This window comes from Aotus nancymaae, unplaced genomic scaffold (assembly GCF_030222135.1).
Source record: "Aotus nancymaae isolate 86718 unplaced genomic scaffold, 86718_ANA_hifiasm-v0.15.2.pri h1tg000040l, whole genome shotgun sequence".
NCBI classification, from domain to species: domain Eukaryota; kingdom Metazoa; phylum Chordata; class Mammalia; order Primates; family Aotidae; genus Aotus; species Aotus nancymaae.
Window position 1 is genome coordinate 11,786,757 of NW_026988454.1, and position 20,135 is coordinate 11,806,891.

The following is a 20,135-nucleotide window of genomic DNA, read 5'->3' on the forward strand; positions in this document are numbered from 1 at the left end:
GAGAAATATCTATGCAGAAAGGAACACCCCTTAAGATGCCCAGTAATCGCTCACTCTATAGTTAAAATGTCAGAATGTGCTAGGTACATGCTGATAAGGAAGGAGAGGCACAAAAGGGGACAGTCCTAAGAAATATTCAGGCACAATAGGTATAGATTTGACTGCTATACAGTGTTTCTGGTCTGGCGTTAATGAGCAACGTACCTGTTAGGCAGAATGTGTATCTAACACCAGGCTTATGCACGCTCATCAACTAATATTAAGGGAAGGTCTCACAAGCCCAGGTGGGGACTTAAGGCAGAAGCAGGAAAAATTAGACAAGGAAAAAAGGCAGAGACTTAAGAAAGAGGCAGGAACTTCAAGAAAATAATCCAACATATTAAAAACCCAATGCAGAATGGGTGCTGCTGTCTCAGTCTCCTTGAGCCGCCCATTCTGCCTCTCTTTCAGAGGGTATTGTCTCTCTAAATAAACTCTCTGCTCTCAATTTTCCTTCAATGAAATCTTTTTTTTTTAAGCTAAATTGTCACTTGGCAGAATCCCTCCTTGCAAGAAAGACTAAGAACTGAGGATTCCTGCCCTTTCCAATAGTCTATCTACCCACATGCTTGAACTTTGCCCTCGTCTGTGTAGTACTTTGTCGTTCTCTTAGACATGCCATTTGAAAAGCAGAAGCTTTAATTTTGATGAATATAATTTGTTTTTTCTCTAAGTTTAATGGTTTTCGTGTCCTGAGAAATCTTTTCCTGTCTCAAGATTGTAAAGATATTGTCTCCTGTAATTTTTTTCTAGAAGTTTTATGATTTGTAACTTTTTTTTTTTTTTTGAGATGGAGTCTCGCCCTGTCTCCCAGGCTGGAGTGCAGTGGCACCATCTTGGCTCACTGCAACCTCTGACTCCCTGGTTCCAGTGATTCTCCTGCCTCAGCCTCCTGAGTAGCTGGGATTACAGGCATGCACCACCATGCTCAGCTAATTTTTGTATTTTTAATAGAGACAAGTTTTCACCATGTTGGCCAGTATGGTCTCAATCTCCCGACCTTGTGATCTGCCCACCTCGACCTCCCAAAGTTCTGGGATTACAGGCGTGAGCCACCATGCCTGGCCTTGATTTTTAACTTTTATGTTGAGTTCTTTAATACATTTCAAATAAATTTTTATGTAAGGTGTGGGATGGGGATTGAGGATTATTTTTTCCATACCAGTGTCCAGTTGCTTCAGCACTGACAACTGAATGAGAAGTCTATACTTGCTTCATTGAAATGCCTTAGTGTCTTTGTGAAAATTGATTGACCTTATGAATTTGGATCTATTTCTGGAAGCAGCTCTGTTTCTTTATCCTGTGTGTCTATCCTAATATCAAAACCACATGGTCTTGTTGTACCTTTATATAGGAAGTCTTGAACTTAGGCAGTGAAAGTCCTCTGATTTTTCCCAGAATTGTTTGGCTATATGTTAGGTCCTTTGTATATCTGCATACAATTGAATATAGTTTATTAGCATATTAATTTTTATAAAAGAATCTGATGGGATTTTAATCATGAATGCCTTGAAGCTGAGATCAATTTGGGAAAATGCTTATCTTAATATAGAATCTTCTAATTCATGAATATGATATATTGCTCAGTTTATTTATATCTTTTATTTTTTTCAGCAATGTTTTATAGATTTCACTACATAAGTCATTGGCATCTTTTGTTGAATTTATTCCTGAGTACATTGTTTAATACTAGTGTAAATATTGTTTTAAAAATTCAAATTGTTTCTACATTGTCTATATGTAATTCAAATTGTATATCATAATTGTGTACTGACCTTGTAAGGGAGAGGAAGTAATATCTTTTCATCACCCATTGCAAGGTTGATGGTTGACACTTCTATAAAAGAAGACAAATTAATGAGAGAGAAGCATAACCAATTTACTTAACCAAAGTTTTAGATGACATGGGAGTCTTCAGAAATGAGGAACACAGGAAAACTGTGTATTTTTATGCTCGGATATAGTGAGGAATGGGCAGTCATGTAGAAGTATGATTGGACAACAAGGGAGTTTGAACTTAGTGATGGTTTTTAGTTTAGATTCTTCTTGGCCTCTGGGTAGAGGGGAAGAACTCTCTGGAAGGAGAGTCTTATGACTTACTTTTATGGGCGATAGGTCAGAGAATTCCTTTATGACCATATTTCAGAGAAGAAAGAAGAAGATCAAAGAAGGAAAAAGAGAAGGTCAGTGAGACATTTCTACTCTGCAGTTTTCTCAGTTTCCTTTGGCTTAAAATACTCAGTAAACCAAGGTGCCATATTGTGGGGTAGCATTTCCTGTGTCCCATTCATCTGATATCCTATGATCTTATTAAGTTCACTTTTCAACTTTCTGTAGCTCTTTTTGTAGGTACCTTAGAATTTTCTAGATGGATAATTGTGTCTTCTGCAAATATAATTCTTACTTTCAACTTTCATGCCCTGTTTCTCTTTTACTTGCCTTATTGCACTTTATAAGAGCTTCAGCACATTACTGCATAATAGTGGTGAGTGATGACAGCAGACATCTTTTTCTCTGCCCAATCTTCAGGGGAAAGCATTCTTTTTTTTTTTTTGGCATTTAGTGTGATATGACTGTAGGTTTTTTTTATAGGTGCTTTGTAATAAAGAGGTTTTTCTATTCCTAATTTGCTAAGAACATCTTATGAATGGATGTTGAATATTCTAAAGTTCAACTTCTGCATCTGTTCAAATACTTATGTGAATTTTCTTCTTTATTTATTAATGTGATAAATTATATTGATTTATTCTCAAATGGTAGACTGACCTTGCATTCCTTGAATAAATCATGCCTGGCCATGGCATAACATTACTTTTATACATTTGTGGATTCTGTTTGCTAATATTTTGTTGAAAATTAGTTTTATTTATAATTGTATTTTTCTTGAAATGTCTGTGTTAGTATTGGTGGACTCATAAAGAGTTGAGAAATGCTCACTTCTCCTCTATTTTCTAAAAGTGTTTGTGTTTAAAGATGGCTATGATTCATCTCTTAATGTTTCAGAGAATTTAGCATTAAACCAGTTGGGCCTGAAATTTTCTTTGTACGAAGATTTTGATTGTGAATTCAATTTCTTTAACAGGTAGAGGGCTACTTAAATATCAGACTTCCACAATTGTCATTGTATTTCTAAGGAGATCACTCATTTCATTCATCAGATGTATTAACATGATGTTGTTTATATTTGCTTTCTAACTTTCTAATGTCTGAAAGGATTTTAGTTATATCTCCTTTTTAATTCCTGAGCTTAGTAATTTGTGTTTTCTCTTTCTTTTTATGAAGTCTATCTAGGAGTTTGCCAAGTTCATTAATATTTTTAATGAATCAGCCTTTTCTCTATTTTTTTGTTTTTTACTTTATTTTTACTCTCATTTTTAGTTTTCTTTGCTTTTGCTTTTTTAGGTTTCTTCTTTTTTTTTTTTTTAGCAACTTAGATTATTGATTTAACTTGTTTTGTTACACAGATATTTTACATGTTAGCTCATTTATATGACAGATACCATTATTGCTGTCGTTTTACAGATAAAGAAACTGAGGCTCAGTGAGTTTGTAACTCCTTTAGTGTCAGAGATCTAGAATGGGTGAAGCCCAGATTCAGACCCAGGCAGCGTGGCTCCGAAGTCTGCTTGTGGACCCTCGAAAGCAAGGGCGAGCCGTAAGCATTGCACGTTTGAGAGAACTGAGCAGCGTGGACTGCAGGGGCTCCTGAGTGCTGCCTTCAGTCATTTTCTGCACAGCTCCCAGTGCGCGCAGCCTCTTGCTCCTCTCTCTAGCATGAGCGGTGCATGGGATCCAGAGTGAGGGGCACCAGAGGCACTAGCCTGGAGGGTTCAGATCCACGTGGGTGGCCCCCACACTCTTGCCAAGTGATCATCTCAAGATGTTTTTATGTAGCTTCATTGATAACTAACCTCCACTCTGCCCTATTCTTTGCCTCCCCGCTTGCCTTCCTCCCTCCCTCCAGCCTGGGTGCTTGGGGGCCTAGGGAGGGGACCTCACTGTGACTAGCTTAGCAATTCTCTAGCTCCAGGAGGCTGCCAGGACCCAGGCGGGAGTGCGGGAAGCTTTCAAGGTCTGTGCTCCAGGGTGTGTGATGCCTTAACTACTCCCTGAGCAGCCCGCCGCTTAGCATCGCAGAGTTTTTGGCATGTGCTCCCTGACAAAAGAACAGATGTTTCCTACAGGAACAAAGAAACAGGGCATAACTGTTGGCCTCACGGTTTGCCACTAATAACATTGAAAGTGGAAGCAACAAGTCCTAACGAGAAGGTCTCTACAGGATCACGAAGCCAGTGCCAGGGAATTGGAGTCGAAATGAAAGAACTCAAGGCTGCTTTTACATTTTAATAGGCAGTGTGCTGGATGTTCTTTAACCTCTTCGGGTAAATGGCAACAGGCTATTCTTTCTAGCTGTGTTCGTGAATTTTTTTAGCTGTACAGTAATGATGGCTTCAAAAGTTACCTTATAAGATGCTAAGCCCGTGTCCATTTCAGAGACCCACTGAGAGGGTTACGACAGGCTCGGTGAACACTGAAGCATCAGCCAGCAGTCCGTAGATGGGGGAAGCCTTAGCTAAATCACAGCTCTCAGCCAAACGAAAAGCACCAGAGCAAGTTTTTCTCTTTGTTGCTGGCTGGAACTTCAAAGCACAAAGAGCCCACACACACAAAAGAAAAACAACCCTCAAAAAGGGCCCAGCCCCAGAGCCCAACCCCAGAAGTTTAGTAGGCCTCTAGTATTAAAAACTCTCCACCCCATATATCACATGTCATCCAGGGTTTCAGTTGCTTTCAGTTGTTCCTCTCATTTTTCGTCTCTGAAGAATATCTTCTTTGGGGTTGTCCTTGGCTTTATCCCAAAGAAAAGACATTTTCTTTCTCATTCTTTTCCGCAGCCACCTATCCTGACTATTTCTTCAAATTAACAGAAATGGGGAAAATATTATTTAAATTGCTTTGTAACTTCTTTTACCGTGAACTGTTATCACCAAAAAAGTTCAATGTTTGTTTGGGTTTAGTAAGTTCGGGTTTAGCAAAGAACATTCATAGCATCTGAAATCAGAAGCTCTTTACAAATCTCTCCTCCTATTTCCCTCGGACTTCAGCTGGAGGGGTAGGTAATATATTCCCAAAGTGGCAACCGGACATCCTCATTTATATTTGTGGTCCCAGCTTATGCCTTTTTCCTGATGTTCTGTTTGCCGATTTGCATGATACATTACATGATCACCCTTTCTTTAGGAAGGGGTTTTGAAAATATTTGCCATTATTCTAGCAATTTATATCAAATTTTATGGTGCTGTCACTATAAAGGGAATGTGGGAAATGAAGACCCAAACACTTGAAGTGACTTAAAATTTTCATAAGGCGAATCCATTAATCACATATACATTTGAGTCCATGTTATTTTTCTAAAACTGTGGTTGAACTAATGCAATTATGAAAATGTTGTTTCTTAGAAATTAAAAGGCTTTGAGTTCAGTAGGGTACATAAAATAGGTGTAAGCACTCCCATATTTGGGCTCCAAATATGGGTTACATATTTAGACTGATGCTAGTTGAGGACCACATAAGAAAAACCCAATCATACAATTGTGTCATTCATAGTTATACGTTCTGTGTCCCAGGGACTAAATATCAACAATAGATTCCTTTGAGGATCGGATGGGTACAAGTGACAAGGTGACAGATCTTTTCTTAACATCTTGAGATGGTGGCAGAATTGAGTTAGCAGTTTTTTATAAAAAAATAGGCCAGCAGAGAAGTTAGTCACAGCAGTACTGCTTAATTTGTTTTGAATCAACTCTGTGGCTCCAGGCAGCCAGATTTCAGTCTCCATGTGTCAGTGTCTTGATCTGCAAAATGGGCATAAATGTATTTTCTCTAGGAGCTCTCAGAAAATTCTCATGAAGATAAAACAGGCCTTTATTTGGGTGCTTTGAAAGTAACACATACCATACATGTTGCTCAAGCTGTACTTAAAACAACGTGCTCTGATTTTGTGGCAGCCACGTTGGAAGATGTCTGGAGCTCTCAGCCTCTGTGGGGCGTGCTCAGAGTAAACTGAAATTTTTGGTCAGTGAATCTTGGGGGCTAAATGACTATTTTCCGTATTTCACTCATCTATTTAAAGTTTATTTTCATGACTTGATTCAGAACTTAATAGAAACAAATGTGCATCTATTACAATTCAAAATTGAACTACCTGGGTGGCATTGGGTGGGAGAAACAGAGATTGAAATGAGGGAGAGGAAAACGGAACATTTCTATGGTAATAAAAATAGTTTTTACGAAACTGAAAACAGTGAAAATTGAACCAACAAAAATGGTATGATACAACTGACTGAATTTCTGCATTTGGAAGCAAACTAGAACTTGGGGACTGTACTCAGGTCTCTCCCTTCTTTTCAAACTGCTGGATGCCTTTGCTTCATCGCCGTGTTGTTGATGTTTGCATTTTAATTATAACAGTGACACTCACCTGTCCCTATTTAAGCCATCATGAAAACTCTGGGTCGAAACACAGTATGATAGAACCGCTGTCCCCAAGCCATATGGGCAAGTGATGTGAGGTCATTTTCCAGCAGGAGTGACAAATTTAACTTGAGAGATCTCCCCTTTTACCTCCCATTTCTTGTGGGTAAGGTCTGGGCCAATGACCATAGTCAATGACTACAAATGAGTGGGTTTCTAGAAAGAGGCACATGTTCCTGTTCGGCTGTCAATATGCGGTGGTGTGCCTGAGAGATTGCAGGTTTACCCCTATGGCCCAGCCTGATGATTCATTCCAACTGTTTTCATTCCTAAGGTGTCTGGATTCGGGTGAGAAGTGGCGTGATCATATACTCGTGCTGGGTGATGAGCACACAACCTGGGCATTAGGGTCCCTGTGTCCTCAAGTGTCAGGTCTGGCCCAGGTAACATAAACCAGTTGTCATTGCATGGAATCAGGGTAGAGCTAGGTGCTTGGATGACAATCTGTTGGTCTTTGCTTTTCCCTTTAATATATATTCCCGAACTAATTGTCTCACTAAATTCACTAAGTGCATTTTCTGGCTGCAACACTTCTATTTGGGAAAGATGCCAGAATTGTCAGCCGGTAAAGACTTCAACCCTTTCTTGGCCAATTTGCCAAAAAAACATCAGAAGGAGTTATTGATATTTTCCCTTGTACTCATTCAGCTAATTTTTTTTTCCATTTCCTTTCTTTTCTTCTTCTTAAGCTGACATCCAATAAAAGCTGTTTCTTTCAGGTGCCAGCAACATGTCAGCACCGACACCATTCACAATATGAGTTATAGTCCCCCCCATTTCTCTACAAAGGCCCCTTTCTTGGTTGTTCTATTGACAACGCAGGTATTTGTCAAGCTTGCTTTCCTCTTGCGTTGATTCTCGGGTGACTTTGAACCTGGACTGGTTCGTGGGGCTAAATTCCACTTGTATACCGTGTTTGGATTCTATGGCAAGTTGCATGCTTAAAAAATATTAAACTGTATTCACCACTTAACAGAGCAATCTTATTTTACACTTAATTTATAGAGGAAAGCCCAGCAGATTAGTCAGGGACATCTAAATAGCAAATTAGTTTCTCAACAGGAGGAAATTTTGGATTTGGCCTTCAGAAATATGAACTATTCTTTCAGAAATCTCTGACACTGAATAGTGCTGCACTTTCCCTGGTGAGAGCTGCTCACTTACCACCTTTTCACAGCTGGAGGCCCAGGTTCATACTGGTCTGTGACGTACAATAAAAGACGGAGGCCTAGGGAATTGCAGGCATAATTACCACAGAGATGGGCAAGGTAGTTATGGTGACAATAAATATTTGAGGTATCTGGGAAGCTTCTTTTTGGAAATGGAGTCTCACTCTGTTGCCCAGGCTGGAGTGCAGTGGTGTGATCTTGGCTCACTGCAACCTCTGCCTCTCAGGTTCAAGTGATTCTCCTGCCTCAGCCTTCCAAGTAGCTGAAATTACAGGAGTGCGCCGCTACACCCCGCTAATTTTTTGTATTTTTAGTAGAGATGGGGTTTCACCAGGTTGTTCAGGCTGGTCCTGAACTCTTGACCTCAAATTATCCACCTGCATCAGCTTCCCAAAGTGCTGGGATTACAGGCGTGAGCCACCGCCCCTGGTCTCTGGGAAGCTTTTTTTCTTTCTTTGAGATGGAGTTTCGCTCTTGTTGCCCAGGCTGGAGTTCAATGGTGGGATCTTGGCTCACTGCAACCTCCACCACCTGTGGGAAGCTTTTAAGAACAAGATAGTGATGACTATGAACAGATGAATATGCAAACTGATGGCAGACAGGCATTTGACAAATTTGCAACCGATTTGCCTGCATTATCCTGAAATAGCTCACCCTTTCACTCGAGTTGATGCTGTGCAGAACACTCTGCTGATGCTTGAAGGTATTTCCTGTGTAGAGTCCCCCATGAGTACAAAAATACGGGCCAAGTGTAGCCCAGACATCTGAGTAACTCTCACTCAATTGTGGATCCACATGAGAAGGAGTAAAACCAATGTCACATTTCCTACATTGACAGCGAGGATGATGCTTACCTCAGCACCTGGCTTTTCAAGCAGCCGCACTCAAACCTCTGGTCCTCTTTGATCCTGCCTGACAGTGCTTCATAGAATTTCAATTCCAGAGGAACTGAAATCAGCAATCTTTTCTTTATATTCTATTTCTTCCCCCCTCCTGCCCACTCACCTTTTCTCATGGTCCTAGGATCTGCACTTCTGAGGTTATGTAACTTAATATGAGTAGAAATCAATTGGAGTTAGGGAGAGAGAATTATTGATGTAGTGGAATATAAGTAATTTACAAATTGATATATGCATTCTAAATAGATGCCTGTGAAATTTCTGTAATTCTAAAATGGGAATAGAACCAGTATGTTTAGTCAGACAAGATAATTATAGCTAACGTTTATTGAAGGCTATAACGGGCCAGCTACTGTTCTAATTGTTTTACATTTATTAGCTAATGTTCTAGCAATAGCCCAATGAGACAATTCTTATCACCATTTTACAAAGCAAGAAATAAGCACAGAGAGGTTGTGACTTGTTCAAAGTCACCAGTGGTGATGGAGTCAATATTGGGACCCATGTCTTGTGACAAACCCCCCAATCACAGTGTCATGCTGCCAGTACAATTCCAAAACGATATTAACACTTGTCTCATAACTTTGAAAGAGTTTTGCAAAACCTGGTCTTATAATATGTAAAGAACAGTGTTTGAATTTGTTGCCTCATAAGTATTAATAATCAGAAAGTAATATTTTAGAACGTAGCATCCCTGGATATTAATTACCTTGCTTATGTATATTAGTCTCCTAGGCTGCTGTGATGAAGGACCACAGACTGGGTGGCTTAACACAGCAGCAATTTCTTCTCTCTCAGTTTTGGAGGCCAGAAGTCTAAAGTGGGGGTACTGGCAGGGACATGCTCTCTCAGACAGAAGGTTCCAGGGAAGAGCCCTCCTGGTCTCTTCCAGTCTCTGCTGGCTGCTGGCTCTCCTTGACCTTCCTTGCCTTGTGAACAGAGCTCCCCATGGTGTACCTTCATTACATGGAATTCTCCCTGGATGTGTATCTGTGTCTAGATTTTTCTCTTCTCAAAAGGACACCAGTGGCCGGACATGATGGCTCACCCCTGTAATCCAAGCACTTTGGGAGGCAAAGGCGGGTGGATCACCTGAGGTCAGGAGTTTGAGACCAGCCTGACCAATATGGCAAAACCCCATCTTGACTAAAAATAAAAAAATTACAAATACAAAATTAGCCAAGGTTGGTGGCATGCCCCTGTAATCCCAGCTACTTGGGAGGCTGAGGCAGGAGAATCTCTTGAACCCGGGAGGTAGAAGTTGCCGCGAGCCGAGATCATGCCATTGCACTCTAGCCTAGGGAACAAAAGTAAAACTCTGTCTCAAAAAAAAATTAAAAAATAATAAGTAAAATAAAAAATTAAAATTAAAAATTTTAAAAAAAGGACACCAGTCATTGAATTAGGTGCCACCAATCCTGGTGTGACTTCATCTTAACTTGATGACATCTGGAGAAACCCTGTTTCCAAATAAGGTCACCCAAGGTCTTGGAGTTTAAGACTTAAACATATCTTTTTGGGGCACATAATTGACAAAAATATACATATCTGCTTAGGCTATACTATCACCTATATTTTAATTTTGATAGTAAAACAAGAATAATGTTTCCCCCATTCATTTCTTTCTTTTTCCTGTAACACATGTGCATAATTCTTTTATTTCTTCCTTAAAACAGCATCTAATCTACCAGCAGATGTTTCCCCCGTAATAACAGGCACATAATGCGCCACTCGAGAGGCTGGGGACCGGGTGGAGCAGTTCTCATGATAGGCTTTTTATTTTACAGCAGACCCCTTTTTATTTTGTCTTCTAAATTGCTTTTCCATTACTTGATTATAATATTAATAGTTAAAACAATAGTTTTGGAGGGATCATATAGTTGACATTTACAATTAACATTGTACAGCCAGGATTTCCCCATGTTATTGCAAAAACTTAGCTGATTTGTTAACATTCCTTATAATATTTCAGCAAATTAAAAATATACAATTATATCTTTCTTGTATTTGGCACTGAGGTTATTTCCATAGTTTTCTTTTGTGTTAGCACTGCAATGAATATTTGTGCTTATATCTTTTTCTTCCTTTGATCTTTTTTCCAAGAGGAATTTCTAAAAGAATATAATATTTTGATGTATCTTGATAGCCTATTGTTTGATATTGATTGCTGTCAGGAATTGCATGAAATCACCCCAACCTTGTTATTATCAAGCTGATCATTTAAAATTTTGTTTTAAATAGCCTTTGTTTACATTTTAACCCATTATTATCATGGTTGAACATGTTTCAAATGTATTTCTTCTAAACATCAAAACCATCTAGGAACTGAAAAAAAACAAGACAGCTTATCTCTCTTTCACAGTTGTTAAAAACAAGTGAGAAGGAAGTTAGATTGAATTAGTTGCATAACCCAATATCTAAGGTTTCCTGAGTTGATATGGCCACAATAATTTTTTTTTGTTCCTAATGCCCAAATTTTCAAATTTCATACTTAAAAGAGCCTACATGAACACACGTACACATACACACACACACACACACAGACACACACACACACTTGCTTTATTAAAATAAATTTGTTAGAACAAAAGAGCCAGTATATATAACTTGTTTTACATAAATAACATTATTTAAATGTATACTCTGTTCAGTGGTGCTTTCCCCCTAGTTTAATATGGTAAACACATGTCCTAAATATTCAGTATAAACTTGTTACATGGAAGATGATTCACCCCTTAATGAATTTGTAAGTATCTGCTTAAATTATCTTTAGTAAATAAAATTACCAGCTTATCAGTCACTTTTCTAAAATGGCTGCTTGCTAAATTAATTTGCATTTATCAAATTGCATTTATGACTTTAAAATTTATAGTAATATGCATTGATTAGGAATTTATCTCAGATTTCTGAAATGTATGCATTTATGATTTTATGGATCATTAGAGGAGACATATTTCAAAAAGTGTATATCTTCAATGATATGTCTTTTAAGTCACATCCACTTTATATCAGTTATTTATAATTGAATCCAAGAGGGTCCAGTTGAGGACTGGCAAAAGGGGATTTTAGTTAACCAACATGGTTATCCTTTTTTTAAAGTTAATTATGTTTTTTCACTTCTCCCGTTTTACAGCAAGTGTGGAGTTGGCCCCAAACTCAGTCTGTCTGGGTACACAACCCTACCTCTGTTTAATGTCAGCGTCCTTCTTTGCCTCCACCCATAGACTTTGAGTTGCCTTAGACTTAGGAATCTTGGCCTTGGAAGATGGGACCGTAAGTTCAGTCTTCATCCACTTACTTAGGATTTAGTAGGTCTTGATTCTGGCTTTCTTCTGATCCGAGAACCACACTACAGAGCTGAGTAATCAGGCTTCCTGCTTTATGAGCTAAGCATGTATATGTATATAATATGCATATATCATACACGTATGTATATATATTAAATATGTCTATATATACAGTTGAACAACACGAGTTTGAGCTATGCAGGCCCACATATATGTGGATTTTCTTCCACTTCTGCTACCCATGAGATAGCAGATCAAACCCTCCATTTCCTCCTCCTCTCAGCCTGTTCAACATGAAGTTGATGAGGATGAAGGCCTTTATGATGATCCACTTCCACTTAAATAGTAAATGTATTTTCTCTTCCCTATAATTTTTAGTAACATCTTTTCTCTAACTTACTTTATTGTAAGAATGCAGAATGTAATACACATAACATGTAAAATATGTGCTGATTAACTGTTTATGTTATTACTAAGGCTTCCAGTTAATAGTAGGCTATTAGTAGTTAAGTTTTCAAAAAGTCAAAAATTTTACATAAATTTACTGCTATGTAGGGGGTCAGCACCACTAACCTCCATGTTGTTCAAGGTCGGCTAGACACACATGCACACATATATGCACAAACAGATCTACATATAAGTTTTCATCTTATGTCTTTTGTATTCTGGGCTTGTTTTACAATTCTAAAGTGAATGGAGAGCCAACTATTTGTCATAGAAAGGGAAAAAGATGCTACTAAAATCAACAACGGCTTTAGCCCAAAAGAGAGTAGCATTACTTATTCTTAGACTAGATATCTTTTTATTTAAATGAAATATGTTGATAGAGAACTTTTGGTGCAATGTTTGAATGCTCAGGAACCGGATTGGAGAGAAATAAGGAACCTAAGAGATAGCTGATGTCCTCTGCAGGAGGAATGAAGGCGGTAAGAAGGAGAAAAGGTGAGAATGAGATTGGCTTTCTGGAAGTCTGAGGAGACATGTTAACCAGTGAGGAACTCCTGTTAGTGGTGGTGATTGAAAGAAATGAAAAAGAGAAGAAATGTCTAGCATTTAATTTTAAATTGTTTCTTCACGGCGTTACTATTTAATTTCCTGCATCTCTCTGGACCTTTGGCGAATCAAAGGAAAGAGGCCGTGTTCCCTGTCTGGGTAGCCAAGGGCCAGTGAAAAGAGGAAAGGTGGGAAAGGCATTCTGCTTCTTGGAAGTAATGTCCTTGGTTTTATTGTCCAAAACAGCATCCTTGAATTCTCTTTGTTAGAAAGAGCTCCTGTGTCAGCTGAGAAGTCCTCCATTTGAGCCACCACTGTTTCCAGTCAGTCTTATCTGTTCCCAGAGTGGCTCTTCTGAGAACAGAGTTTTCAGTTCTTCCTACCACACCAGCCAGTCTCGGCAGGCTGCAGGACCTGGAACATCGTAGCAAGTGATATTTGGGGTTCACACCGATTATGTCTGCCACAAAGGGCTACAGAATCTTCCAGAGGCTGCTTATTCTTGGGGCTGATCCTGGCCACCTGGAGTCTGCTGGTCACCAAGATCCTCAGCTTGGACAGACTAATTCCTGGACTCTGCTCTCCCTTGCCTGATATTTCTTCCTTATACTTGGCCTGGTTTCAACTCTAGGTTTTTGACCTACTTCCATATTTGTCTCCAGAGTAATAGGTGCCCATTCACGTTCCCATGATAAGTCTTTTGCCTTTGTCCACAGCTGGAGGGCATTCCCTACATTTCCAGTCTTACATTTTCAGAAGGACCAGCAGAGTCTCAATCCTAATCACTATTTAAAGTAGGACCCAAACCAGACTAGCACAACTCACCAAGCCCCAGCCCTCCCTCCTGAGCTACTATAGGTTTAACTGGCTTTACTGCATCCCTGTTGACTGGTCCCCTAGTACCTTGCAAAGAATATGCACCCAGTATACATTTATTAATAAATGGATGAATTCTTATTCTGTTGGGGGGACAGAAGAAGAGACACAGGAGAGACATTCTAATAGAAAAGTAATATCATGGAGGCTAAATGTATTCATTCGTCTTTTTACCTAATAGACAATAAAAGATTGACCTGTTACGAGAGAAGCTCAAGGCTGGATGAAATGCCGAAGGGGCTTTTGTAAAAAGTTTCCAGATATCCTTAAGCTTGTGATAGTCACCCCTGGAGCACCTTTCTTAAAGTTCAAAGATATCCATTACAGATGCAGGGGGAAAAGCACACAGAGAAAAACAAAAACATAAGCAGTTACGTTAGGCAGGCATTAGGTACACACAGAAAGTCATTAGTGAGGCGCCTAACTTTTATGCGGGTGTGTGTTTCTATGATCACACGTGGAATTGTTTACTTGGTGGAGAGAGGAGGGACCTGGGATTTTGAAACAAACAATCAGATGGAGAACCGAGGTTGGAGTTTAGTGCATTCTCTATAAATTATTTAAATTATCTTAAGCAATCACCAGCCCCTTGAAGTTTTATTTGCCTCATCTGGATATTGGAAATAATAATTGTTGCCCTGCTTGCTTCTAGGCCTTTTTTTGCGGATAAAGATGAGGAAAATAGTAACTAATTATTAATAAATATATTTTTAACAGAGTTGTTTTTAGCTAAAAATCAAATGTGGTTTCTCCCCAAACCCAGGGAGTAACTGAGATTCTCTGTGGGTGGAGAATCTGCAGGATGAGAATGTTAGGCCCTGTGCAGAAAATAGGATTGAAAGAACCCTGATCAATCTCATGTGTAGGAAAATTCTTGTAAAGATTCTTGTTTCTACTTGAATAGATCAATGAACATGAGGCACACAAGATAGGCAATCTCCATTTCATTTTAAATATATGGATAACTCTGTGTCCTAACATTTCTGAACCTTAGTTACCTTATACGTAACGTGAAAAAAAGAGTAGCAATCCATAGGTCCATTTCCTTTTTGCCAACTCTTGTCGGCGAAGCACTTTTCAGGATTTTTCCAAGGAGATTATAGAAACTTTATTTTGCTTTTCTGCAAAGATGTGTATATGAAGAGGTGTTTGCTGTCTGGTCGTAGGAGAGACTCCATGCCTTTCTGACACTAGCATTCTTGGTCTGTTTGTCCAGTGCTTCCTCCTTGGTCCTCCATGGTTCTCCTGAGATGCAGGTAACTGAATGCTCGAGCTGGGAAAAAGCTTTTGTTCTATGATCATTCTAAGTCTTACTCTCTCATCGAAAACACTGAAGTGTAGTTATAAGCGCAAGTATATGTTTCCTCATCTTTATTTATCTTTCCCAAGATTTTATAGCAAAGTTCTTGTTTTCTGTACCACTTCTACCCTGCCACCCCTACTTTAGCCCCTACCCAACTGACAGCTGTAAGCTGAAACATTTTCAACTGGAGCGGACAGGTTGAAGGTGCTACCAAACCATGTGGAATTTGGTATGGACTGCAACTTTGTGTCAGAAAAATTCACATTTTTAGAAGCTTTACTATATTTGGCTTACCTGGGTTAAGCAGTTGCATATTTTTATGGGGAGAGGCCCAAGGTCTAGTGGCTTAATGTGCAAATCACAGGGCTAGGGCTCTGGAGGAAATCCTAGCCTCTGAGGAGTGGCAGCTGTGTAAAAACTCAACATAGGAAGGACGAACTGTGTCCTCTTCTTCTCACCATGGCCCTCTGTCTTCCTCTTCTTCACCTCTCAGCCTATGTGAAAACATCAGATCCAGCCAGGCCCGGTGGCTCACACCTGTAATCCTAGCACTTTGGGAGGCCAAAGCTGATGGATCCTGAGGTCAGAAGTTCTAGACCAGGCTGGTCAATATAGTGAAACTCCGTCTCTATTAAAAATACAAAAAAAAAAAAAATTATCCAGGCATGCTGGCAGGTGCCTATAGTCCCAGCCAGGTGTGGTGTCACGTGCCTGTAGTCCCAGCTACTTGGGAGGCTGAGGCAGAAGAATCGCTTGAACATGGCGGGCTGAGCTGAGATCGTGCCACTGAACTCCAGCCTGGGCAACAGAGTGACATTCCATCTCAAAAAAAAAAAAAAATCAGATCCATTTTCCTAAAGCAACTATCTTATCCCTAAGTTAATTTCAAACCTACATATCATCTTCCAGACCATTTTTAACATTGAGAATTTTATACTGACTTGGTAAAATTGGTGACAAAGATTATTTCACATTTTCGGTTCAAATATAATATAGTCAATGTCCAGTCAGTGTCAAGACAGTTTTCACCCAGATTCTGAAGGCTAAGAGAAACATTCACCTCCACTGGAAATGTCCCTTCAGCCTCGTGGTGATTTCTAGATATCTTAGTGACTTTCAGAGTTCACACCTGAAGGTCAACTGAGGGCAACTTGGGCTTCTTTATTTCAAATTTAATGAATTTTGATCATTAATTAGATTCTATCTCTAAACTGGCATATACTACACATACACATACTCATATTTACCTATATGAATAGTTGCAATAAATATATTTCTTCTCAAAGTAACACAACTTTAACTAAAAAAAATTCAACAAACAATTGAATTGGGGTTGATTATTCATATACAAAATGCCTCTTTTGTTTTTGTTTTTTGGCTTTAGAGAGGAACAAAATCAAGGATCTTTCAAACTCCCACCATACATTAGAAGTAAGTCACGTGTAATACAATGATCTAATATTAGATAGCAATGGATTTTATATAAGAAGTGAAAAAAAGTTAGACTTGAAACAATGTCATGTGAACATGAGGGGGTTGGAAATATTTTTAAACGAATGTTTCTCATTGTTGCATGGGTAGTGAGAGTAACTGCCAAAATGTGGGCAAAACTGGAGAATGATGCAATGGGAGGAACGAAATCAAAACATAATTTCGACTCTATTGTTATCAGGATTTTTTTTTGAATTAATAATAAAATTGAGCAGGTGGAATGAGTCAGTTGATGACTCAGGAAGGCCCATAGGAAACTTAGAACTGTTAAGCAAGAACACTTCTTCCTCACCACAAATTTCAGTTTTCTTCAAATGGCCTTTCAACAGAAAATTTCATCTGTAAGCTCTCCATCCCCCACCCCCGAAACCCACATTTGACTTTAAGCCTTTATGAAAATGATAGATTGCCAGTACAGATTGTTCAGATATTTTTTTCAATTTTAGGAAAACAAACGAAACACATGTTTTGAGGGTGTCTCCAGAAGTGCCCCGTAGAAGGGTGTGGGAATGGAGATGTCAGCGAGGAAACGGTCTCTGTTTTGTGCCTTGAAATAAGGAGAGTAGTCTTAGTTCTGGCCTTGGCTCCCCTCCGTATCCTTGAAATGGTTTTCTAACTTGTCTCCCTGCTGGAATTTCTCCCGTGTTTCCATGACACTGCTGGAGGAGTGATCTTTCTGAATCACAGTGGTGATCATGATGATTTTCTGATGAGAATTAGGCAGTGTGTCCCCCTGTGGCCACCCCTCGTCCTCCCACAGGGAGCTGCTTCCAGGCTCTGAGAAGCCTCTGCACTCTGGTGCACATTTGTCTCTTTGTTAAGGATGTTGGCTCCATATGGATGCTGACTTTGTATTTCAGTTACTTCTGCTTTCAAATGTTACCTCCTCCTGGAAGCCTTCCCCATCTCCTGTCTCACATGTTGTCCATTTTATCTTCTTCTCTGTTCTCAGGGGATTTGGTCTCTACCTCACTTAGCACTTCATAGTCTCCTGTAGTGATTCACATGTTTTCTGCACTGTGTGTTCCCATCCTATTTGACTGAACCCTTCATATTCGATGGCTGTAATAGGCCCTCACGAAGTCATATTCCTTACTAGGTTTCAGGGGAGACCATGTGAACAGCAGGAACATACATTTTTCCAGTTGACCTTTGTATTCCTGACTGAGTCTCGTCCTGATATTTCTTGGACCTGTGGCACTGCCTTCTTTTTGAGGAACTCCCCTCATCACCAGTCTTTCCGCTGATACTCTCCTAGAGACAGTGCCATTGCTTAGGGTGCTATGTCCTGGGGCTTCCATTCTTCAACATCCTCCCATGTTTGCATCAGCCTGAGTTACATGTGCCAGAAGGTCCCTGTGTCCTGTGTAGCTATAAGAACAATGCCTTTTTCTTCTCAGTATTCATCCTTGGTCTCCAGGGACTGGCTGAGAAGCAGAGAGACAAGAGATAGAGGCAGCAGATCACCATCAACTGGTCTCTCAAATTTAGTCACAGTGTGCATCTAGTCTGGATCTCAGCTGGAACACCCCGGTACCTTTCTCTTTCCTTTCATCACGTAGACAATCACTAGCATTTAGTAGGTGCTTTCTGAAGTTTCAGAAAGCTCTGGGACTCTCTGAAGAAGGCCTTTGTGTTCCTGCAAACCTTCCTCTTGCCCCTGACCAGTTGGGTCACTGTTGTGTGTGCTCAGCCCTGCCCTGTTTTTCTTTATGCTGGTCAGGCTCCCACACCTTGTAGCTGAATTCTCAGGCTGAGCCACGCTTTTGGTACACTTAACTGACAGCTTGGAGAGAGCCTGCAGAAAATATTACAAAGTGGGGAACAAAAATCTTAAAACTGGAAATGGATGCCTTATAAGGCCCTCTCAGAACTTCAACTGCCTCTGAGGTCCCCAGAGAATACAATATTCTACTCTAAATAAAAACCACATACATCATGGTGCATTTTTTTTTGAGATGGAGTCTCACTCTGTTGCCCAGGCTGGAGTGCAGTGGCGCAATCACAGCTCACTGCAACCACTGCCTCCTGGGCTCAAGCAATTCTCCTGCCTCAGCCTCCCGAGTAGCCGGGATTAGAGGTGCTCACTACCACGCTTAGCTAATTTTTTGTATTATGTTTTGAGAAGGAGTTTCGCTCTTGTCACCCAGGCTGGAGTGCAGTGGCACGATCTCAGCTCACCGCAATGTCTGCCTCCCGGGTTCAAGCAGTTCTGTTGCCTCAGCCTCCCGAGTAGCTGGGATTAGATTATAGGCACCCACCACCACACCCAGCTAATTTTGCATTTTTAGCGGAAACAGGGTTTCACCATGTTGGCCAGGCTGGTCTCAAACTCCTGACCTCAGGAGATCCATCTGCCTGAGCCTCCCAAAGGGCTGGGATTACAGGCGTGAGCCACTGCACCCGGCCCATGATGCCTTTTGTTACCATTATTAAAATATAGCTCTTCACTGACATCTCAGCTCTCTATTCCGGGAAAGAATGTTTACTTTATTTTGGTATAATTGAAGGGAATCCCTAAAATATTCCCACCTGGAACACAAGGATATTGTTTTCAAATCTCAATCTCCTTGTAAGAAAATATACTTTTAGTTATCAAATTTTCCTTACTACTGAGGGATTAACACTCAAATTACCAGTGGCACACTCTACTGTCTGATTACAATGACTTTCAGTGTGTGACGGATACCGTATTTGAGAAGCGTTGATCTGAAAGGAAGTTAGAGACATCATACATATTACCACTATGCATAATTTGAAAGTGGAGTGGAAAGATCTAGAATAGTAGAATAATAGATAACCTTAGTAATAATCTTATCCTTAGGTACTGCTAGACTTCTACGAACATTTGTCAGTACTGTTCCACTCTCGCTTTTCTGAAAAACTTAGTGTTTCAGAGTTCAGCATTTTTCTGATTTTATAATTTATGTCACCTTTATAGTACAGTGAGGAAGCATTCCATAGTAAACCACTTAATAGTGGTATTTCACAATTGCCAATCAGGGGTCATGGCCAATGGCAGGAAAGGGAAAGTATCCACAGCAGGTTTTGACAAACAGTCACGAGAGACAGCTGCCATGCACCTTTGCTCTCTTCCTCTCCATCACTGTCTCTGACTTGCTGCCTGGAAGATGGATTTAGCCATCTTGGATTCTGAGGGTGAGGCACGAGGAAGGTTGAGCTGAAAAGACCCTGGGTACTAAATAAGCCCAGACAGCTTACCTCTGGGCTTCATTCGCATGGCAGAGAAAAAAACTGTCTATCTTCTTTAAGCCACTGTTTTTAATCTATTTTTCTCCTCCGTCACATACAGCCAAACTAAATCCTACATGATTCGGAGATTATGGAGAACTAAGGGCCTAGATTTGGTAAGATTTTAAATTTCTGCTCTTACCGGGTCAATCGATGTCTCAATTTGTGTACGAGAATGCCACGTGCAAATGTGTTATATTTCAGTGTTCACCGTGCAGCTAATTAGATTTTATGCATGAAAATATGAAAGTACCGCAACAGAATTCAAAATAAGGTAGGTCATTTATGCACT